Below are 26,075 nucleotides of genomic sequence, written 5' to 3' on the forward strand. Positions count from 1 at the left end.
AGGCCTCACCAATTACAGTTTCTAATACCTTCTAATTGCTGCACACTGGGAATTCAAGCCTGTAGCAAATGGCCTTCAGAGACTTTCCTGAGCACCATCCAAAAATGGAGGGAAATATTCCAAGGAAAGGCAAAAAAAAAATGAAATGACCTAACATGTTTTCTCATTTAAAAAGTGTCAAATATGTTCTCTCCTATTCACAGTCACTGCCACCATCCTGGCCTGAACCACAATCATCTCTCCTGGGATTTTGGTAATTCTAAGGAATCTCCATCATCCTGTCTGAAGTGCTCCATGCCCTCTACCATGAATATGCCACCTAGCAGCCAATTTATTTTTGTTTTTTAGTATCTGTTGAATCTTGTGGATCCACTGTTTAAAATATGTTAACATTTTCCACTGCATAAGAATTAAATCTAAATTCATCATCACACTACAAATAATCTGTCAAGTCTCATTTTAGTCTCCTCACTGCTACCCGTTGACCCTGACGTTGGTTTCTTTTTTATACTCTGTATTCCAAACAGTTTTGCTGACTTGGGGGAACTATGTTTTTTAAAATTTTCACGCACATTTAATAAGCAGAATCTATTTCAAATAGTATTTCTTCAAAGTTAGCTAGTTGATATTTTTGTATATTCTTTCTTACCCAACTAGCAACAAACAATTTCAGAGGGAATACCTTAATAATAAGTACATGGGAATACTGATTTATTTACTAGATGTGCTTGTGCAAAATGAAAAGAATTTTTTTATTTGAAATTTTTTTTTAAAATTTGAAATCATCTTTAAATAGCAAAAAAAGCTTCCTGTCCTCATGAATTAGATAATTCAGAGAGACCTCTCCATTGAGAGAACTAGAAAAAAAAATCTGGTAAAAATACAAAGACAGAAACTTGTAAGCTATAGAAAGCTAATAAGGCCACAGGATTATTAGGTCAAGATTTGAGAGACAATGGAAATCCAGAGATATGCATAAAGCATTGGATTCATTCTCGTTTTGATGTTTAAATATTTTTCAGAAGCAGTAGTTAGAGTAAAAGCCAAGGCAGTCCTAAGAAGCTCTGGAGAGAAATGTGAGGCTGAGAAGCCAGGAGATTTCTTTCTAAACACCCTTTTGGGGATAAGAGCTGAAGGATCAGAAATAAACTGTCTATTGGATCCCACAGAAATTGGTTGCATCCCAATTTTGAATTATCTCACTCATTAAAATTGTACTAAAGTGTTTTCTCAGGTGGTCTAGTAACTGCAGGTGTTAGACAGAAGCAAACAAAATTACTAACTCAAAGAGAATAACACTAGCTTATCCTCAAGTTATTCCTATAAATAATTTTCCAACCACAGTACCTAGCATACAATGAAAAATAACTAGGCATAAGAAGACATAATACAGCATGATCAAGAACCAGTAGAAGAAACAAACAATAGAAATAGACCCACTGACTGTTAATAGAGCAAAAGTATCAGAACATTAAACTTTGATAAAAGACAAATGTTTCAATATCTAAAGTAATAAACAAAAAAAAATATTTGAGTGCATATCTTCCAAAATTATTGAAGGCAGAAACATAAACTAATAAGAAGTCAAATAAAAGAAGTTCATAAAGAAGAGAACACATCAAACAATCTGAAATTACAATTAATGTAATGAACTAGATGCTCCATTTAAAAAATATGACTCATCAAAATGAATAGACACAAGAAAGTACAGCATGCTAGAAAGAATAAAAGGTCCAGGCAGAATTCTCAGCAAGTCAGTGCTTTTGGATAGGTGTGTAGTCTTGGGAAAGTTATGTCACTTCTCTGAACCTCTTCTGTCTGCAAAACTGTGAGTAAGCTATGTACACTCCACCTGTCCAGGTGTGGCTAAACAGTGAGGGAAAGTCCCCATATACCCCATTTTATCCCCTGTAAGATAAACTATCAGGTGAAACCCAGCTTTGTTATAATTAGGTTCACTTAAAATGAAGTGCATCTTTAGGTTTAATATGGCTTTCCATGATGAGAACAGAGCTGTTCTAATACAGCAGTTGGCCATAGACATACATGGCATGAAGCTGGATAAATAAAGCAACTAAGTATGTCCTAATGCATTCGTTTAAAAGCTATATTGATATTGTTGAAAGAATATGAGAAGTGAGAGTGATTTTCCCAGTTTTGTGGGTCAGATTTCATTACATAAACGTCTCAATTTTAATCAGGCAGTTCTTATGCTAATGTATTCCATTAGCAGTGGATATTTATTTTCTACACCTAACAATCTACAATCATGAAAACTAATTTAAATAGATCTTTTTATAACAAATCTGTGAAAACTGTGTGCATTCATTAAATTAAGGATCATTGTGCATGCCAGCACAACCAAATTGTATTTTGAGATGATGCAGGATAAACAACAGATGTGTCCAATATATATTTTTCTTCAGTTGCTAAGGCAACATTGTCCAGTCTTTAAAAGAGTAGGATGAAGGGGGGGGAAATAGGAAATAATTCCTTTGAGCAATTAATTGACAAAGAATGTACCTTTCACACTGACCATTATGATCTGGCCAGTGTAATTCTGGTATGTTCTAGGCCTGTATTGCCTATGTTATATTTTATAAATCTTATTATTGTGTCTTTATAACAAGTTCGTGTTCTGTTGGCACAGATCTGAGCACCTTTTCAATGCTCCTATATCCCAGACACTGTGTGCTCATCTCCCTGAATGCTGACGTTGATCTCAGAATATCTCAAGCTGAAAGTGGGATTCTGAAGGTGACCAAGAAAAATTTGGAGAATCAACTATTAGATTTCTAAATATCAGGAAAAACTACTTGAGTAACAAAATGCAGGTTTCCTCAGTCTCTTCCCATTCAGGAGGTCCATTTCTCCCGTGCATTCCTGGTTACTCACCTCCCTTGTTAGTAGGTATTTCTACTAAAAAGTTCATTTTGTGTTGTGATTGTTGCTTCATTATTATTAACTCCTCTAGAACCAAACAAGGAAAAGGCTACACTAATACATTTTACAATAACATGGAAAATACCACTCAGTTATTATTTTCATTTTTGTTGGTGGAGCAACAGGAGTTTGCAAGAGGAAACACAGGGTCTCCTTGGAAAGCTCCAAATGGAAAAGTTCTGGTAACCATAGAGAGATTTTAGTTCTTTGACTGAAAATAACAACACAGGGAGTTATGAGGCAAGAACCACCTCCCTTATGTCTCTTAACATAAGACAGAGTTACTAACCTTAATCAGTGTCACTCAATAGAAAAACAGAAATTAATACTGATCCTGGAAAGAATGCTGTTGGTTTGCACTTTGGCTTTACATTTTGAATGTCCTTTAAGTATTTTGGTGTTTATGCAAAGACATGTTAGAGTTGTATCATAAGCAAATTGGAAAAAAAAAGGGAGGGGACATTTTACATGGTGCAAATACATTTTTTAGAAATCATTTTACCAAAAAAGAAAAACTTTTCACAAGAGGTGTTGAGATTGTGTGATGTCGATAGTTAACTTTCTGAGGTCTTTAAAAGGTGAAATAAAACTGAAGTATTATTTTAACTTCCACACATATTTGACTGTGCGAACTCTATTTTAATTATTTTGGTTTCATATTAAATGTTCTCCTTTGGTCTTGGAAAGTTTTTAAGAAAGGCAAACATTTTTTTTTTTTAAGAGAGAGTGAGAGAGGGGAGAGAGAGAGAGAGAGAGAGAGAGAGAAAATTTTTAATATTTATTTTTTAGTTCTCGGCGGACACAACATCTTTGTTGGTATGTAGTGCTGAGGATCGAACCCGGGTCGCACGCATGCCAGGCGAGCGCGCTACCGCTTGAGCCACATCCCCAGCCCCAAAAAAGGCAAACATTAAAATCGACTTTTAGTAAAATGTGCATAATGCTAGATATTTTAGAAGATGAATATGATATTCCATTATTAAACCATTAAAAACTTTTAAATGTTGCAAGTGAAGTGCTTCATATCACTTTAAGAATCTATAAATGATAAGCCACATCTTTTGTGTGTCCCACAAGCTTTGAAAGTGGAATTGAGAAATGTGCAACCTATTTTGATGGTTCTCACTTATAGAATGGAGGAAGGAAAATAACTTATCCATTTTTTAGTTAATCTGATTTTTCAGGTGAAATTAAACATGTGTTTTGGAAGTTGGAATTTTACTGTGGAATTTTCTTGAAAATGAATTCTTTCTTATAAGCTATTATCTTAATTTTCATAATAAAACAAGATGTCTGAGAATTATAAAAGACAAATTTGAGTCACATTAGCAACGACAGCTCTAAGACCAAGCTACTCTATATTTTAGGTTAACTTCCACTAGAAAATGAGGCAATATTAACTAGAGACACTGAAATATAAGATAAGAAGTAATTTCAATGAAATAAATGAAAATAATCAAGAAAGACAAATAAGAGAAAAATAATTGAAAAATTAATATTTAAATATCCATTTGGAGGATAATCAATCTCAAGAATCCTAATTATTATAATTCACTTAGGACAATTAAAAAACATACAACCCATCAATTTTGTAAGAAGTTCTAGAAACCACAAAGAAAATTTTATAGTTATTATTTATGATCTACTAGATATTTATTTACATATTTAATTTTGAAAATGGTTAGAAATATTTTTTAAAGAGGAGGATAAATTTATTTTGGAAGTTACTGGGGATAATTTAGTCCCATATTCCCACATAGAAAGTAGGGGAAAATGAGGTGGAGAAGGATAAAGAAGGTGAAGAAGGTTAAAGATTATTGGGTCAAGGTCGGAAAATGTAAAGAAATAAGAGGAATGGTAGTTGTCTATGGAAAACAAGCTAGCTCTAGTACAGTATGCCTTTAAGGTCCTGCAGGCACACCTTTAGCAAATGTAATTAAGGGAGAATGAGCCATCCTAGGAATTAAAAGGCAATTTTTTTTTGGGGGGGGGGGCGTGCAGTACATGGAGGATACTGGGAATTGAACTCAGGGGCACTCAAGCATGGAGCTACAACCCCAGACCTTTTTCGTATTTTATTTAGAGACAGTGTCTTACTGAATTGCTTAGCATCTCACTTTTGCTGAGGCTGGCTTTGAACACAAGACCCTCCTGCCTCAGCCTCTCAAGCTGCTGGGGTTATAGGTATGTGCCATGTGCCTGACTTAAAAGGACATCTTAATGGGATACAAAGATCTTTCTAAATTTAATTTACTATTTACAGCTTTTCAACAAGAAACTTGGGATTCTATCTGAAATATTTTTTTTTTTTTAAGAAAAATACAAAATCTGTCATAGGAAGAGGGTAAGCATAGCCAACTCTCCTGGGAACAAGCATGAATGTGCAAGTTATTACCAGCAAGTTCTAGTGAACCTTGAGAAACAGATATATTTGTATGATACGAATTGCTCCCAGGCAGTGAACATGTATCCTACCTTGAGTTTCAGAATTTCTGTTAAGACACCACTAAGAAAGGCGTACTAAGGACACCCTGTCCTATATTTGAAAGCTGTTAGGGCGGTGGCACGTGCTACAGCTACATATGCCAATGCACTAAAATCGAAAGGAAAGAAAAAAAAACTCACACAAGTGTAAGTATTTTAAAGATTTAAAAATATTTAATATAATACTTTATTTTATATAACCTAGAGAATAGTATGTTAAACAAAATAGAATTAATTCAAGACTCTGAGCTTCATTAGAAGCTAACTGGTTTGTTTTCCATATAGTTGTAACAAGTATCAGCTAGTAAATGTATTTTCCAAAAGGAATCCCTTCAATATAGGAATGAAATCTATTTTTGCAATATATTTTAGAAGAAAGATTCAATAAGACAGTACAACTCAATTGAAGGACACTAGAGGGCATACAAGAAGTTGACATTAAGAATACATTTGGAGCTGAGCATGTGGTGCTCACCTCAGGAGACTAAGGCAGGAGGATAGCAAGTTCAAACCCAGCCCCAGCAAAAGGGAGGCGCTAAGCAACTCAATGAGACCTTGTCTCTAAATAAAATACAAAATAGGGCTGGGGATGTGGCTCAGTGGTTGAGTGCCCCTGAGTTCAATCCCTGGTACTCCTCCCCCAAAACAAGAACTCATTTGGAAAGAATATTTAACATTTTAAAGACACAAATTCTTCCCAATGCAAACATAAAAAGAATGCAAACATTTTTAAAAAATTAAAGTAAAAGATTAATTACCAATTTAAGCCAAGGTTAAAACATGCTGAATCTGAACCAAAAAAGTTTAGAGGAAAAACATGAGATTGATCTATTATACTAAAATTGTACACAGGTTACAAAATTATAAAGCTCACAAAATAATTTGGTTTCAGACAATATGTTAATATGACAGAATAAGAGTTTCAGAAATATACTATATATTTGAATTTAATAGATAATAAAAGTGACATTTTATACCAGTGAGAAAGAAAAAGATTGTTCAATCAAAAGTTTTTTATTACATGAATATTGGTTTGAAGAAAAACAAAGTTAGACCATCACATTGTTTGGGGGAAAAAAATGCTACATGAATTAAACATCTAAACAGAAAAATTTGAAAATATAAAACTATTTTAATAAAACATTGATTAATGGAGCTCTTAAAACAGTAAGTACAAAGTTATGTAAAATAAGAGTTATGATTTTATCTACATATGAAACTAAAATTTTTACATGACTAAATACATCTTAAATAAAACATAAATGACATTTAACATACAATATGTTAAATGGACAAAGAAAATAGTTCCAGTAAAATTATGCTCATCAAAGTATACAAACTTTGCATGTGTAGACAACCTCTGTTGTCAGTAGGCTCACAGAAGAGAATTAAATCAAGACTTATTTTTACCCATTTACCCTTATTTTTACCACATCAAGTGTTTCTAAGGAAAAGACTGCAATCAAACTTTGACAAGCAAGTCAACTATTTGAACATTTAACAATCATGACTGCATCTAAAAAAGGTATACCAGAAATCCAGGGACTATATACCTTACATGATTACACCTATGTGTGTTAAAGGGTGCACGTACAAAAGAATAAGAAAGGACATTTTTGAAATTTCTAACCATAGGGATAATCAAATAACCTATGGACAGACACATGTTGAAATACCATGCAGATGCAGTAAAAAGTAACCCAGTTCTTTTAGATGTAAAACAATTCCCTGAGATTTGTAGAAAATAATGCTACAGAAAAATAAATGCAACATTTATTCAAATACACAGAAAACACAAAAGTGTTATGTAAAAACACTAGTTTCTACGTAAAAACACTAGTTTTTACGTAAAAACACTACTGATAAGGTGGTTATCTTCAGAGAAAAGACTGGAAATTTTAAGTGGGTATGTACACTTTGGTTTATCTTCAGGGTTTAATAATTTTTAAAGGAAAGAAAAATGTTTAATGAATTACTTTTATAATTAAAATACATTTCTAAATCATTACTTATAAGCCAGGCACTAGGTAATATTATATAAAATTAAATCCAGCAGGCATTTAATGAGCATATAAATATGACAGAAATTGCATCTCGTTACTTAAAGAAAAATATCAATTCATTTTTATATAGCAATCCACACAAATCATGTTATGCCAGGACCATATTTTTAAGCATGGAGACTATCCATAAGCATTCAAGGCTGTTATTTATACCTCCATTTAGAGTATACACAGCACATCTGGGACTCATCTTTAATGTTATAGCAAGGCTTTTTGTAATTAAAGAGAGTTAATGAAAACAAAATTGAACTTAAATGACTCTTATCTTTACTCTGAAAGGCCCAAGAGAAAACCATACAGTCAAAATGTTACTCTTTGGGCTAATTGACTATTGTAATATTGCTCAACAGACCAGGACACAAGCAAGTCAACTACTTGGAGCAAGAGACTTACTTGAAGGAGGGTAATTTTATTAGAAGAGCTTGTGATCCCTGAGGAAACATGAAGGCGGGTGAAACTGATAGTTCCAGAATCACTTGGGAAAATTACTTTTTAAATTTTGAGGTAGTTTTCTGAAGCACTGCTAAAGATGTCTATTGCAATTTCAATTCAAGCAATATTTATTTAATGCATCTCTGTCATAATACATAACACATATAATTACATGTTATATAAAATATGTTTTATATATACATATATATATATATATATATATATGAAATGAGATATATAATTCTAGATTCTAAAGATCTGGAGTTCATAATCTGATTGGAAAGATGAAATCCTATAAATAAAAGAATAATTTAAGTATATTAGAACACCGTATATTCTCAAGTGTTAATTGATGGATGAAATATGTAATTCTAGGGCAAGGAATCAGCTCAGTGGTAGAGACTTTGGGTAGCATAGGTGAGTCCCTGGATTTGATCTTATTTTGATAAGGTAAAAAGCAATGTTATCTATAGTAGGTCCTCACCGGAATGCATCATTATTTTTCGAAGCTATTAGTTCATTGAGTAAGTTGAAACAAGACTTAAATTCCTATAGTAGAATCATCTTCCTAAATTTTAGTATCTACTATAGCCTGCCAAAAGCACATCTGTCCTAGGATTGACAACTTGCAGGGTAGGCCAGGAACTCACAGATCACTGTGGGCCAGTTCAGAAGTTTCTTGATATTTTGTGTCAAAGTCTTCCTTCCTGTGATTCTCAGCCATATATCCAAGGACATAAAGAAAGCTGTAATCTTGTTTTTTTTAACTGAGGGTCCTCAATACGTGACTGCTCTGCTAGTCAAGTTTTCTAACTGACAAGATAAAAATCTGCTCTTTAATCTTCTTCTCACGACTGTGACTCTTCAGCCCAGTCATTCTGGTCTCCTAGAGTTTTAGGCCTTCAGTGTCTGAATTATTAAAATCAACAGAAACATACCTGAGTGTTTTCACCAAAACTTATGTGGATAAGGAGGAGGGTCATTAGAAGAATGCAAAGGAATCCTACTAACCCTCAGGTAAAGAATTCCTTTTATCTGCTGAAAAACAAACAGGAAGCCACTCTTGAGCTTTGGTGTTCCTCTGTCGCTTGCCTCTTTACTTCTGCTAGGGACTGTGTCTTCTTCCTCATTCTCTCGCTCCTTTTCTCTTTGTTTATTAGTTAATCTGTTCCCCAGTTTTAACATTGTAATAGATTCTTAGAGCTCTCAAGTTAGATAGTAGAGATCTTGCCCAGCAGAGGGATTTGGTTCATGTCAATCTTCCCTGTAGAGTGGCCCAGTTTAGATGTGGCAAATAACCCCTTATCTGTGCAATCCACCCTGACTGTAGGCTGTGACATCAAGTTGTCCAAAATGACAGTGAAGCAGGGACTGGAGTACAGATAAGAGATTCAATCTGAGTTAGGCAAATGGCTAGAAATGTAGAACCCTGAGCTGAACTATAAAACTCTAGGACCAATGCAGGCACATTGGCACCACAGGGGCACAGCAGGCTGTCAGAGATGAAGTCATTTAATTTCAATACATCAGTAAGATGAGATGGAAAGCAGTTGACTGTTTTAAATTTGCCTAGTCAGTTTCATGGCTGAATACTAGGAATAACATATCGTTCTCTGAGTCCCACTAGATCCTCTGGAGGGTCTTCATGGAGCTATTTCTCAAACAAAATACTTCTACCACCAAAATGTTTTAAAAAAGGATAACCGTTGTCCTAATAATAAAAGGACAGGGCAGAGAAAATAGTCAAAGGCTGAGTACAAAAATTATTTCATGGTAAACTATTATAGCTAAAAACCCTATTGGCATTAAAAAAAAAAAGTGAGGTATGTGAAAACTTGCCATACAGAAATATAGAACAAATTCCAACTTCTACTAATGTTTTGAATGAAATAATTCATGCTTTTCCCCTGAGGCATAATAAATCAGTTACAGAGTACAAAACATACAATAATTTTTTAAAGATACAAGTTAAAAATTTTTACCACTTATTTTCTACATAATCATTGAATTGGTTTTGAATTTCTTCTGTATTGAAGAATATTTTGTATTCTTCATCTCCTGGTATTTAAATCCTTTCCTTTCTAGATACTGCTCTTCCCAGGACTAGCTTAATCATAGAGGTAGAAAATTATCCCTTTTGAGAGTATGAACTCCCTCTCCCTACTCTCCTTTATCAAACTCACAAGCATAGAGTCCAGACGCTCCCTGCCCTGAATCACCCAGAGCAAGATACCAGATAGTTGGGAACCCATCTGCCCAGGGCCTGCCAAAATTGTTCAAACTTGTATAATCCTAAATTTATATAGTACATCTACCCTGGGTCTTGCCTTCCTTCTCAGAGGAGACCCAATAAATGCTCAGAACCATTCAATGCTCACCTTCTTCTTCTGCTTCCTGTGTGACTCTGGCACACCCCATGTGTCCTTGCAGGAGCCTTCTGTTTTCAGGAATATGCCAGGGTGAATACCTTCATGACAGTCATCTTCATGTCTGCTATCCTACTGTACCTGATGAAAACAAATCCCAGCTACATTTTAGAATATGTCTTTAAATTTTAACATCTGGAATGAAAAAAAAAAAGAAAGAAAGAAAAGAAAAGAAATGATCAAACCAAAGTACTCAATAGTGGTAGTGGTAGTTACTGGCCTTAAAAAAAAAAAGTTATTTTCTTTATTAACACTGAAAACTTTTAAATACAGTTAAAAAAAAACTATCCAGTTCTTAAAGACCTTTGGAAAGAAAATGTCAGTTCTTTCATTGTGTTTTGTGTATATTGAACCCTCTCTGAAGCCATGTGCCATCACAGTTAACCCGAAATCCCCAATTTCCCATGTGAGATCTGTGTGATAGACTTCATTGTCTCCTTTGAGGCCAAAGGAGTTTGTCTGCACCATGATTTCCTTGATAAAGGAGGACAGAGCTGGCCCTTCACCCCAGTTTTGCTTCCCTGAATAGCTACCTTGAAGTTTGATTTAGGGAAACTAAGTTCCTAGATACTGATAAGCAATTCAGCTACCCTTTAAAATGGGTGATCAGAAAGACCTTCTCATTAATCACACAGTGGCCATAATGGTCAGTGGATGTCTGACTTTTCCCTGGAAACCATGGCAGAGAACAGCCAACCTCTCCTAACTCCAACACCCAGAACCTGTCATTGACATAGAAAGAAAGATTCTTCACACACACTTGTCTGCTAAAGCTGCAGCACAATTTAGGTTAAAGTTTAAGAAAAAAGTCTCCACAGGGATCATAACAGATTTTTCCTCCCCAGTAACATATTTTATCTGAAAGATGTGTTTTGAACACCCACTGTATATTTTGTATTTTACTTTCATATTTTGACTAGCTGTTATATACATTTTGAATAATAAAAAAAGAAACATTTAAAGTTACTGTTATTTAAATCAAATGCCTTAACCATCTTTTAATTTATTATTTAAATTAAATCTATTTAAATACATATTTAAATCAAAATATAATTTAGATATATTCAGAAAATACTGTAGCATTTTTCTCTAAACTGACAGTCTCCTTAAAACGAATGTAAAATAATTTGGGAAATTCTAGAACCACAGAGTTTTGAATCCAGTTAAGTCAGGGCAGAGGATGTGCTAGGCACTACAAGGTTGCACAATCTGGGTGGGGTCAATTTAGCAGGGAACAGGACAGATAGATGGTGTTGAAAAATGAGAACAAAGCTGAGCTCTAAAGGCTAAGTAGCTGTTGATTGGGGATGAGAAAGTAAAAGGTTACAGTTATGAAGAAAGTGCCTGAAGCAAGATGGAATTCATAGTAAAGACTTGCACTAATGGTTCCAGGTTTTCAGGCCTTCTTTTCCACCCCCACCCCCCGCAGCCTTTTGGAGGGTAGGGCTGTCCCCACTGACTATGGGCCTGACCTTGTGACATGTTGGTCCATGGGATACTTGGTGCAAGAAAAAAACACATGCATTTTCTTCCTCTTTCAATTCCTGTGATCATCATGAGAATATGCCCAGGTTATCCTACTGGAGGATGGGGCAGAAGTTAGCCAGAGATATCCCAGGTGAGCCCACAGCAAGAAAACCAGCAGATGTGAGTAAGTGCCAACCAAGATCAGAATCACTCAACCCAGATAACAGGAGAAGGGCTCAATTTCCCAGAATATTTAGAGATGTAATAAATGATTGTTTTCTTAAGCCACTCAACTTTAGGTGACTTGTTATACAAAATACTGTAGATGAAAGATAATGGAAATGACACAGATCTGCAGGCTCAAACGAGAAGCATTTCATTATTTCAATGTGTTGTACCAAATTTCTGTGGAATCAAAATCCTGTTTTAAATGGTAATTCCAAAAATGTTGACTCTTCAGAGATGCATTGTTTGTGTTCTTTCGGCTTTTGTTTGGGTGTCTGTTTGCCAACATGTGTTATCTCTCCCCATATCTTCAATCTTCTGTAGTCTTCTGGAGATTCTTGCTAAACCAAGTTGAGCATATGCAGCTACTAGCTGGCTCTACACACGTCAGTCATAGCTTCCTACTTACTCCCATGTCTGGGACCTTTGGGAACTACATTTTATAGCTTGATGACCCTCTTGTCTTCCCTAAGTTTGACTCTTTTTAGTTCTTCCTTGATTTTATCTTCCAATAAATTAAAAAGTATATATTTCCAACAATGATGAAACCTACTGCCTACTCCCCTTGGCTTCAAAAAACCCATCTGACCAAACTGCTTCCCAAATTTCCAACTCACACTTGAGGTCCTGCCCTGGCCAGGCAAGAGAATTGGGCACTGTGAACCTAAGAACTCTGTACATGTTAAGGGTATTGAGTTTTGCTTTTGGAGAATATTTTATCCAATTATTTTTTAAATAATGAGTTGCTTTATACTTATGGGGATGTTAGAAAAAAATTTAGAGTATAATCATTCTCTTTTAATTTTTTTTTCTATTTCCAAGCATAGGAATTCCTGTGATGAGTCAGCATTTTTAAATCTTCTTGAACAGTTTATTCTTAATTTTAATGTAACTTTTGGCCTAATACCACTGTTAACAATTTAATGATTCTCTGAATTGGCTAAAGTAATCTGAAAATGCCCTGTTTGTTTATAGGTTAGTATTTAAATTAATTAGTTAGCATGTGGCAAAAAAACTGCTATGTAGCTGATAAAAATATATGTAGCATTATTTGAAGTTATAAGCCTATTAAATATGACGTATTATAGATAAGATTCATACTATGATTTCATGCATATAAAAATGAAATATACAATGTAATTGTTCTTTATATAATAAATAATTAAATTTTATACATGTCTCATTACATGTTTTTATAGAAGGCTATGGAAAAAAATGGTAGCTGTAGTTACATTTGAAGAAACAGCTTGTTAGGAATAGATGTTTGAAAGAGAAGGTAATGTTTTCTACTCATTTTATGTTTTCTTGTGAAGATTGGATTTTTACTAATCTCATGTGAAATTTTAATTTTTAAAATTAGACTTTTGAAAAGTCTGTTATGCAGACATTTCATATTTTGTATTTTTCTTCCAAGTTTATTTGCACTGCTTGACTTTCTTTCAATCTTGTGTGTCTTAACATTCATGTATACCAAGTAGAAAATAGTCATATCACAACTTACTAAAATGTGCAAAAACATGTAAGCATTAAACATTTTTAAATAATAGTAATTATTTAAAATTTAATAATAATAGTAATATGAATTTTTATAAACATTTTAATAACACAGTAGATCATTTATCCAACTGTAAAATTTTTCCCAATTTCTTTTTATCAGGAGTAATAGGAGACAAAGCCCACAGACTTAACTTTCCCATTCTGGGCTTGGTATCCTGAGAAGCCCTGTACCTTAAGCTGGCTGTGAACTCCTATCTTTCAGACTCTTATGTACACACACAGAGACACACCTCACATATGGGCATTCATGCACTCACATACAAATGCAAGGCAACTATCAACTCATAAGACTAGTGATTTACTGAAAACAGATTGGAGACGCAGCACTACAGCCTCTAGGTGGATTTTTCTAACTGAAGGATCAAAGGTTAATTCTGGGAGCTCATCATGGAAACTCATGACCCCTTCCAGAGTTTAGGTGCCTAATTTCACCTGATTTCCTATGTGCCTAAATCATAGCCCTTCAGCACAGCCAACAAATCAGATAGGAGAGGCTTCCTATCTGATTCCAGCCGGCACTCAGCACCTACTCCCTGAGCCTACATTATCTTTCCTCCCTGGTGGCCATCCCTGTACCAAAGGTGTTGTGAAGCTTAACAAGTTAATTGCTACCACACTCTTTCCAGAGTTCCACCATTCTTGTTGATTTATCTTTCTAGATAATGCAGGGTTTTACAGGAGACACCAGAAGTTAAGAAGATAGGCTTTGAGCTGGACTGACTGGGTTTGATTCCTTATTACCATTTACTATCTCAATCAGTTAAAATTTCTCCATAGTCTCACTTCCTCCGTTTTTAAAATAGAGCTAAACTCCAATACATGATTTCTGAAGGAATTCAATAAGAAAATGTGTGTAAAGAGTCACTTAGGGTCCTGTTCTCTGATTGGACATGATGAATATTGATACCTGCCAGAGTTGAATGTTGACATAATCTGTCAACAGCTGGAATTTATCTTTTGAACATGAAGGACCAAGAAGGGTGCAGAGGGCTTCATGTAGCCCTAAAACTCTCCTCAGCCTTAAATTCATCCCAGGAGGCAGGTTACAGAATTATTTCAACTGGCCCTTACCCCCCCTCCCAGTGGGAATGTAAATATTTTCTCTTAGTTAAAAGTAATGATGATAACCATGATGATACTGATGTAGATGACCATTGAATAGTAGCACAGTTTTGACATAGCAACGTAGATGAAAGCAAACTTTATTTGATATTATTCTGCTGAACTTGGTTCTTGCAGAAACTTTTGGAATTATGGATAGTTATCAATATTTTACAAAGACATCTAACTGAAACCATGTGTAGTAGCCTATGCCTGTAATCTCAGTGACTGGAGAGGCTGAGGCAAGAGGATCACAAGTTTGAGGCCAGCCTGGGCAACTTAGCAAGACCCTGTCTCCAAAATAAAATTAATATTAAAAAGGCCAGGGATGTAGCTCAGCGGTAGAGCTCTTGCCTAGCATGTGTCAGGCCCTGTGTTGCCTCTCCAGTTCCAAAAAAGAAAGAAACCCAAAACTTAATAAGGTCACAGAGCAAGTGAATGTTAGGAATTAGAATTGAGTATTAGATTTCAAAATTTAAAAACTTTTCCTATTCACACTGAGCTGAATTCCTAACCAGGGAAAGAAAAAGGTTCGGTGTCCACAGTGGAAAATACAACAGCCATAACTAATTACATGGGGTCTGAAAGATGGAGGCAACCAATGCCTCCAACCTTATAATGGCAACAGACATGGAAACTACACCAAGGCCTCTCATGGTGGATCAGCGTCCTTTATCCCATAATGAATGCAAGGTCAAGTGCTCTCAGATGTTGCTCTTCGGCAGTCATCTGCTGACAGTGGGCTTCTTCATCAGTTTTCTCCTCAACCCCTAGGCTGGCAAAGCACTGTTGGTGATAGGAGTCAAGCAGGGGCGCCGACCTGGCATATTTTATTTCCTCTCCCCAGCAGAAGGAATATGCACATGATCATCACAGCTGATTTTTGATTTCTTTATATGTGTTAGGCTAACAACAACATGTATTTATTCCTAATTTTATAAAAAATATAATAAGCAAGTAAATATTAATTTTAGACAATAGAACTAATAATAACAAAGTGTCAATAAAAAATATGTATACATTAAACATGATTATATTCCTTATTGAAGAATGTGTTCTATCTCTGAGAAGGTGAAAGTCTATAGTAGTAAAGAGTTGAGAGTACAAAAATAGTTTCATTTTTTAGATAATTTTACTTATTTTCTCTCAAGATGGTACACGGATTTTTATTTATTTATTTATTTGTACAGGGTACTCAATCCAGGGACACTGAACCTCTGAGCCAGTCCTCAGCTCTCTTTTATAATTTTATTCAGAGACAGGGTCTCACTAAATTCCTTAGGGTATCACTAAGTTGCTTTAAACTCACTTTAAACTTGCAATCATTCTGTCTCAGCCTCTGAGCTGTGGAATTATAGGCATGTGCCACTGTGCCTGGTTGAAATATGGAATGTCAGAGCATTTGAGCTCTATATAAAGGATATTGTTTATTTTTTTCTTAAAACAAAGAGGGAAGAGACAGATGTGGAAAAGCTAACAAATACAATGAGAAACAAATGAAGAGATTCAAGCAACACAGAAGTTGGAGCCAGAGCTTAAGAGTACATACCCCTTCCCATTTGGTAGTGCTGGGCTTACAGCAGAGTACACTCATCAATCTCCTGACGGTCAATCATTTCATAATGATGGGTCAAGTGCTTTCTACTTGAAAAGTCATAAAGTGTACTACATATTTGGAAAATAATGTCATCCATAATAAAAATTATTATTAAATAGGAAGTCGCAGTGATTTAAAATATTCAATTTTGGTGAAACAGATTCTTCTTTATAATTGCAACTAAATGAACTTTATTTCTAAATGAAAAGTCATTTAGGCATTGATCTAATTAAAGTCATATTATGTCTTTATTTTACAAAAACTAATTTATGCAAATTTTTGACAAATTTGATAGTGGATCCTTGATTGGTTTCTAATATTTTGAATGAGTGCACAAAACTTTAGTGGAATGTATTTCACCATTAAAGCTTACTTAAATTTAGATTCAAGTCAGTTGTGAAAAATATTTGCACCAGTTTTTATTTATATGGTACAAAACTAAGGAGTCTTAAAAGTGGTTTGGATCTAAAAAAAATGACTGGCCCTGGAATAAAAGGAAATATAACATATTTAGTTGGTCCTCTTATCAATCATTGGCTGGCCTTTTGAGAGTAAAATATTTTGGGGGGTGTGAGGGTGCTCTGTGTAGACAGCTGCATGCATTCTTTTTAATCTTATGAGAAAAAGAACAATAGAAGATGGAAGAAGCAATCAGGAACAGGGTAGAACTGATAAATGTGTACAGAGGTGATGTGAATTTTACAAACCAAATAATACATTTACACATATAACGCTTTCAGATGATTTGCAAAGCTAACTCAAGATTTTCCTACTTTCATTCTCTCAGTACAATGTAGTAAAATGCTCTGTTGAAATGCCTGCAGCATTTTTAAAATGTAATTTTACATTCTGCTAGGAACAAAGCATATGTGTGAGTTTTGATTTATTTGAATTTCTTCACATGATATAAAAGTAGACCTCCCTTTTATTGGTTTATAAGCTTTAGAAAGGCATTTGATTTCGCTGGGACTCAGTTTCCACAATGTAAACAGAAAGCAGTACCTACCTCATCAACTAACTATGAGAATTTAATGACAAAATGCATATACAAATGCTTGCAAGCTCTAAAATACACAAATGTGAGTCTATGTTATTATTACCAGCTTTTCACATAGCCAAAGGGTTTATTCATAAATCCAAATGTATATACACACCTACACACACAACTAAGCCCAAGACTGCAAAAGGGATATATGTGCAGCATAGAACAAGGCTCCTGAGAGCAAGCAGCTCATATTCTTCAGTCTCTGTAATATGGTGCCAAAGTCAAATGCCCCCCAGATGAGAGAATGCAAAGGTAAGGTACCAATGCACTGTTGTATAACAACAGGGAATATTGAGAGCTACAGAAAAGTGAAAAGAAGGTATGTTCCTCTTAAAGCCAATCACATCCAATTTTAAGATCATTATGCTGGCAAATGCACACACAGCCCTTAACAATGTGTGGCTCCATATGGTGAAGACATAAAATTAAGAGTAATGTCTGGAGCTCATTGGGTGGACAGGAAAAAGAGAGAGAGAGCAAATTGAGATTCATGCACAGAGCATGAAATGAATGAGCCTTCACTGAGGGTCATTCCTCCTTATCATACTGAAAAATCATTGAAGATAAGCTAGTGATTTATAAGGTTGAACACAAATTTAAAGAAGATGGAAAATGAAACATGATTAGAATATGCTATGCATATTGTCGCTGCACATCTGCAGAAAGAGAGGTTTTAGGTAGAAAAATTGAGCAACATAAGCATATGAGAAAAAACATAACCAAATGAGGACAGGGTACAAAAAACAAAACTAAAAAAAAGTGACACACATTTTAACATAGGACGTTATTTCAAATGAGTAATTTATGAGTGATTTATTGTTTATCAATTTCCATGCATCCTTAGATATCTTCCATACCTTGGCGATCATCCCAATCTAGAGGGTTGGTTTTTTGGGGGGATGTGGGCAGAGGTGGCTGGGGGTGCCAGAGTGGAACCCAGGGCTAACACATGCTAGGCAAGCTGTCTACCACTGAGCTGAATCCCCAGTCTGTGAGCTGCACCTTTTAATCTTTGAGATATTTTTAAAACTCTGTAGGTTGTAGAAAATGGATAGAAATGCAAATAATTCTTGCCTTACAAGTACAATTGAATTTGGCCTAGAGGAAGAAATTGATTCCTCCTCCAAGAAGATTTTTTTAAATATATTTAGATATTAACTATTATTCCTGATTGCCTAAATGTATATATATGCCTGCTCTTTGCCTTCTCCCAGGGATAAGCTTTTAGCATTTCACAAGTTCCCTCATGTATTACTTTCCTGGGCTGCAATGTAAAGGGTCATATGCTTGGAAAGTTAAAACAACAGAAATTCATCCTTTATGGAGAATAAAGGGACTAGAGGTCTGAAGGCCAGACACCAGCAGGGCCATGCTCCCTGTAAGTCCTAGAGCTGAGATCCTTCCCTGCTTTGCAAGTTGCAAGCAATACATGGTGTTCCTTAGTGGTAGGCTGTATCACTCCAGTCTTCTACTGACCGTTGCATGAACTTGTCTCCCATGTCTCTCTGTTCCCGTCCTCACATGGATCTCTTAGAAGGAAACTAGTCATTTGATTTAGGACCCCCTCTAATCCACTATTACCTCATCTTAATTTTATTATATGTACCAAGGCTTTATTTCTAAATAAGGAATATTCTCAGGTAATAAGTGTTAGATTTCGACATATCTTTCTGAGAGCACAATATAGCCTACAATATCTCAGTAGTTAACAAATTGATAAAATCTGTAACTTGTCTTACATTTTGTGAGAAAGATAGTTTTTCCTTATTAAAAAGAGTTAATATTTCAACAAGATTAGTGTCTTGTAAAAGAAACAGGACCCACCCTCTGTTCTATATTTCCAACGGCTGGGTTAAGTCTTTTATTTATTGCTCTACCCCCCAAATGTAATATTACCTCTCCAAAGTGTAATATTATGACAGGCACCATAATATGCACTTGATAGAGCGATTTAGATAAATATAGATATATTTTCGTTCATTTCTGTTTACTTTGTGAACAGTCCCTAAGACAAGCCCATTAACCACAATAATTCAACATAGGAATGAAGGATTATTCAGACCCTAAGGAGCTTGCTAGCAATTTCCATCTGTGAAGTGCTAGTGGCTTAGTCAAATCAGAATAGAGGAGAAAGAGCAAGCCTATACAAAATGCCAGAATTTGGTGATGAACCCTAGGAAAAGAGGAAGAAACAATCTGGCATGAAACAGAAGTCTAGGGTAGTTAAAACAAGTACTGGTATGGCTTTAATATTCTCGAATAACCTTCTAGAAAAGAAGAAGTCAGCATGTTGAAGAAGACTGTGATATTGTAATATAATGAGGAATACATATATTTGTTGTCTACCAGTGCTTCCTGGCATACAGCTCCTAAAACCCTTAGGAACACCAGAGAAATAAGAGAGTGTTTGTATGCTAATGGGATGACTGGTGGCTAAGATCCCTAGAGAGTGACAGGATGTGGATAATCATACAATAGACCAAGTCATGTCTAGAGGCTTGGGACTTTCAGCCCCATCCCAACCTTAAGAGAGGAAAGGAGTTCAGGGCTGACTTGACGTGAATAGCCAATGGTTTAAGGAATCATGCCTCCATCAAGAAGCCTCCATAGAGCTCCTAAAAGGCACAGGATTCTGAGAGCTTCTGGGCTGCTGGACGTGGGTGGGTGCTGGAAGTGGGGTGCCCAGCAAAGATACAGGCTCTCAGCACCACTTCCCACATACTTTACCCTGTGCATCTCTTCCATCCGGCTATTCATTGGATTATTTTTGTAATATTCTTTATAATAAGCAGGTAAAGGTAAATGTTTCCCTGAGATCTGTGAACCACTCTACAAATTAACTGGATCCAAAGATGGAGTCTCGGGTTCCCTAGGTTTACAGCTGAGAAGCCAGAAACAGGGAACACAACAAGAGGCCTGTGATTGGCATCTGAAACTGAGGCCAGTTGTTTGGAACAGATTGCTTAACCTCTGGGCTCTGGTGCTGTCTCCAGGTAGGTAACATCAAGTGTGAACTGCACTAGAGGATGCCCAGCGGATGTCCTCTGGAGAATTATCTGGAATGTGGGGAGAAATTCCCACACATCTGGTGTCAAGAGTATTGTATGAATGGCAATGTGAGGACAGGAAAAAACACTTTTTTTCTCCCTAAAAGAAATAAGCACAACATGGTCAAAACAAAGACTTTTAGCTGCTGCTTTTTGGAACATGTTAATGATATTTTCAGAGACATAGCCAATCCACACAATCTGGCAAGTGACAGACCAGGGCATTTTGACTTTCAAGTACAAAGTCAACTATAAGCACCAGAAGCAATCAATACATACCTGGATTGTCATTCTGTATTAGGAACATATTTTGCTCACAAAAGGCTACCCATGGTGGCATCTGCTCTGCCCTCCTTTTGCAAAGAGACATGTTCACCTTTCATGGCTCTGTTGGCTTGGGTCAATAGAAGACCTCTGTGATTCTTAACATCTGGTAAGGAACTATACATTCTCTCTTTTCAGATCTATTCCCTACCTTTTCCGTTTTGTGGTGGCCCTATGTGTTGGACCCTTATAGAATGGCTTGATGTTCTCTGATTTTCAGTGCATTTGGCCAAAGGAAAACATGGAAGTGAGGATTAGCAGTAGGCAGGAGAAAGGGTGAGGAATAGGGGTAATGTTTTGTGTTTCATTTCCCCACCACACTCCTGTACCCCCACCCCCAGAACGTACCCACCCCCACACACTCACAGGGATGGCACTGCCTCTGTCCCTTCAAGACTGTGACCCCCACCCCATTGCTCTTCTCACCAGGCCTTCTGCACCTTTCGTCTCTTTAGACCTTAGGTAATAACAGTTGCCCTTTGTTCATGGTCTCCGGTGCTCTCCATCTCACGTTTTGCTTCCTTTATCTCTGCTCACACCTCTCTAAGCTAAATTTTCATTAAAGTTCTCAGTTGGACTCTCTAAATGAAATTCCATTTCATGCGTGGACACTGACTGATAAAGTGTTGGGTCGTTCAATAAAATTCAACAGGAATTAGCCCTAAATTGTACATGTTACTTTAATCCATATGCACAGTTGTAAACCACTTAAAGCCACTATTTGTGAAATAAAAGGTTAAGGAAAAGGCTAAAAGACTAAGTTAATGTTTCCAGATGGGGCTAATCACAAATTTCTGAAGCTTCCTTTTTATTTTCTCTCTATATATATTCTTTCTATGTTTGCCAAAAATCTTTTTTTTTTTTACTTTTTTAAATACTCTTTCATCTTTTTTATGACAACTTGATGAATTATAGATCTGTCGTTATTATAGGGAAGCTCAGCATAATGGAAGATCTAAGAATAGCCTATGTAGTAATATAGAATTATACAGTTCCACATGTCTTTCAGGACCCTGCAATTGCACATGCTAGTTAGCTCATGTAAGTGGTCAGAGGACCACCCATGATTTTCAATTTCACAAGTAGTAACTTTTTCTTGCAAATTTACAACTCATATACTCTATGTATTTCCTAAAATAAAATTAGGCAAAAATATGACTATAAAATATTCAGTCATAGAAACTATTTTTTACAACTGAAATCTCTGATATCTGAGCCTAGGGAAGCTGATAACCAGTTAATCAGAAAATCAGCAACTTACTTCTATTACATTAATTTACTTTGTGTTCATGAAATGAGATTTATCACTCAATTTTCCATGTGGAGTCAATATTACTTTGAGAAAATATGGTCCCTATAGGGATAAGAACAAGAGTAAATAATTTAAATAGCATAAATGGTCCAAAAGTACTTATGCTCAAGTTTATTCCCCACCTTCTCTTCCTAACACCTCAGAAAAAGCGTAGAGGACATCATTCTGTAATGGGCATGAGAAATCAGAATTTCCATCCTGACTCTCTGCCTACCTGTAATAGAACTTTTCCGGGCTAATGTTTTCTCTGAGAGATTTGGATTTGACATTTATTAAGATCTCTCAACAATTTCTTTTCACCGTCCCGGGAGGATGGCATGAAGCACTGTTGGTGTCACAGGAGATCAGGTTTCCAGTTGCTCCTGTGATACATGATCTCAATGGAGGGCTCCTACAAAACACATTAACATGGCCAACACCAATATTACAGATGTTTTCAAAAGAAGTCTAATCCTTACTAAAGGAAAAAGACACTTATTTCCTTCATGATAATGAAATTTACTTCAAACTCAAAAAGATGTAATTCTCTCTAACCCCAAAAGGTGAGTTATTTAAAAACCTAGGAAACACAGCCAGTCATCCTACCTTATGAGACCAGTAAGTTAGGAAAAGGAAAGAGCAGACCGTCTCTTACTTTCTTTCTTTTTGTTTTTTTGCACCAAGGATTGAACCCTGGGATGTTTGATCACTGAGCCACCTCCCCAGCCCTTTTTAACTATTTTGTTTTGAGACATGGTCTGCTAAGCTGCTAAGCCTGGCTTTGAACTTGCAATCCTCCTGCCTCTGCAGGAAACAGAACTTTTTGAGATCAAAGTCATCTGTAAAAGTGACTTTTATGATCACCAAAATTAATAAAAAGTTTTAAATCAGTGACATCACAAGTTATTAATAATGAAATATTGCCAAGTGCAGTGGCATAGGCCTCTAATCCTAGCAGCTCTGGAGACTAAGGCAAGAGGATCGTGAATGCAAAGTAGCTTCAGCAAAAGCAAGGTACTAAGCAACTCAGTAAGACCCTGTCTCTAAATGAAATACAAAATAGGGCTGGGAATGTGGCTCAGTGATGGAGTGCCCCTGAGATCAATCCCCGGTACCCCCCCTCAAAAAAATGAGAAATTAAAATTCATTTACCTTTACCAAGCCTTTGTTAACTAGAGCTTTTAGATTTTCTTTCACTAAAACCTTCATTAGTGAAGGCGATCCCCCACTCACTGTCTTGACAGGGTCCCAGTGAGAAAAAGTGTTGGCAAAGCTGCTCTCCCACTGTCTTGACAGGGTCACAGTGAGGATGAATGCTGGCAAAGCCACGCTGGTTGGTGGGTAACGGAAACCATGAGACCCTTTTTTATGTAATTGGGACTTTGCATTTTCATGCTTATGTTTCTCACAGGAGGCATGAGTATGTTAAATGCCAAACAAATTAAATTTCAGATGGCTAGAACAGAACAGGTAGTTCATGCCGTTCTACCATCCCTCAGCATATCAAGGACAAAATAAAAGGCTATTCTTCTATCTTAGTACATTGTGGACAAACCTAATAACAGACAACAATCATTCTCTGAAAAACAAACTCTTTGAGAACTAGTGCACCTTGACTGAGAAACAAATTCTTTGAGAACTAGTGTACCTTGACTGAGAAACAAAAGAAACTCTCTGAGAAAGCAGCTCAACCAGTTTTATGAGAATAAATTTAGGAATTAATTAAAATAGCTTTATAAGACACAGTTTTAGAATAATGTTAAAAATATTATTTTATTTAGATTCTTAAGTTTAGAAATTCTTAAATCTTTAGTTATATAGGTTTCTGATATGCTTTAAGGATGATTCATAAACTTTAGGACATTTTAATTATAAGATTTAAAGGGACTTTTTTAGATGGGAATTTTAGATTAAAAATAAAGTACAAGTGTGCTTTAGGTTAATGATTAGTTAGGAGACTTAGAGTCTGGTTACGTAGTTTGGCATTAGTTAATAAGGAAATAACATATCTTGGGAAAAATAGTAAATCTTGGGAAAATCTGAAGGATGTAAATTGGTGACATGTTTTATTGATGATTCTGTACTTTGATGATTGTATGGCTGGGGGTCATATCCTGGAAGAATGTAGATCGGTGTGCTCTCAATCATGGTTAAGGAAATGTCAGGTCTTGGCAAAGTTTTAAGTTATATAATCAATGATGTATTGTGAATCTATAATGATGAAAAAAATTGTAATAAAAAGGGGACCCAGAGAAAGCAGCTTTAGCTCTCTCTCTGAAGATTGCTCAAAGGGAATGACTCCTGTCTCATCATTTCGCCGACGCCACTCCTCCTTCGGGACTCCCTGGACCCCGCTGGGGCTGGCCCCTGGCACTTCATTAAGATATTTGTGTGTGCACTGGCTATAGAGAATATGCATGCTTAGAAGTGTTTTTATTTCCAGGGCTGAGCATTTATCCAAAGGGAAATAAATGGCTATTTGATATTTCCCCAGTCAGCTTCCCTTAGTCCCAGAAATGGATAAGCATTCATTTGTTTAACATGTAAATTTTTGGTTACCTTTATTAAATATACTCAGCTAAAGCTTTTCCCAACACACATGATTAAAGAATCTGGTCAGCCCAGGATGACTTTACACCTCTGAGACGTTTGTTTTCAGTCTGTCTTTCTGCAGCATACTGAATTTATCTTCTCTAAAGATCTCAGGAGTGCAGATCTATCTTTCTGGTTGACTTTCACAGTTCTCAAGCTTTACTGCAAGATCCTCTAGTCTTCTGAATCTGTCATCTGTTTTATTTCTCTTTTATATTTCCAGTTCCTTCTTTTTCTTATTATTCTCCAATATAAATGAGTCATCATTTGGTGGAATTTAAATGCTCTCATCCATGGAAAAGTAAATAGAAGTAAATCCTGGAATCAATGTTTCTGCTAAGTGAAGTTACATAACTGCCCCTTGAGTCTCAAGCAGCCCTGGGCAGGGACAAGAGCTTAGGATTCAGCAGAGGTTGAAAGAGAAGCTTTGTAAAGGGACCCAGGGAAGAAAGAACCCATGGAAAGAATTAGGTTATTTCAGGGTATCTGTCCCCTGCCCAATCATGTGGACAAACTTTGAACCCCTTATGACAAATGCCTGAAAGCCAGAGGGGAGGTTACAATCTCTAAGCAGTGTGAAACTGCTGTTTCTGGATTAAGGTGACTTAAGACAATGCAGAGTTGGAGAGACGCAATTCTTCCTTTTTTGCACAGAACCCAGTACATTCTTCAGCCCTTTCCAGAATGGACAGCTTTGTCCTTGCGGTACAAATTGATGTTCTTATAAGGCTCACAAAATTAGCTTTGTACCCACAGAACTGCCAGACTTGTAGTAGGGCCACACAGAAGGCAGCAAGTTAATGGATGCCATTGGGTACTGCAGAGAGCAGCAAGTCTGTGGATCCTCACCATGCCCACCTGTTGGCCCACAGGAATACCTGGATATGCTGTAGGGAATTTGTGTGCTTAATTGCAAACTAGAAATTTGGTGTTATTGAGATGAACAATTAACACCACTTATTCTATATCTCTCTATATAGGTAAATACTGGCAATATTCAGGTAACGATTCTCTGAACAAAGTGCATTCTGTAAAAATGAGTTTTTTACAGAATGCTAAAAACTCTATATGAATGCATTCCTCATGGTTTCAATTTATGTAATGTATTGCAAAATAATTGATTAAAGCTTAGAACTTATGTTCTTAAAAACATGATCATAAACAAATAAATCAGATTTTGAGTAGGCACTAAAAAAACAGGAAGTAAAGATGGAAATTTATTCTACAGACAATTTTCTAATTGAAAAGGTCTACTCAAGGGAAGACAATCTCAGAAGGAAGGTGAGGCTAAAAAGAAATATGTTGTCTTAAGGAACATGATGTTTACATTGCTTGTTTTGAAAATGAAGAAGACAGCATCACTCTAGAAAACTTCACCATGAAGGACCAGCCCCGCCCCTGGTGAAACACCTTCCAACAGAGTTAATTCAAGTACTGAAAAATGAACTCAATAATATGATTGCACAGTGTTTAAATGTCAG

The sequence above is a fragment of the Urocitellus parryii genome, chromosome 2 (assembly GCF_045843805.1).
Source record: "Urocitellus parryii isolate mUroPar1 chromosome 2, mUroPar1.hap1, whole genome shotgun sequence".
NCBI classification, from domain to species: Eukaryota; Metazoa; Chordata; class Mammalia; order Rodentia; family Sciuridae; genus Urocitellus; species Urocitellus parryii.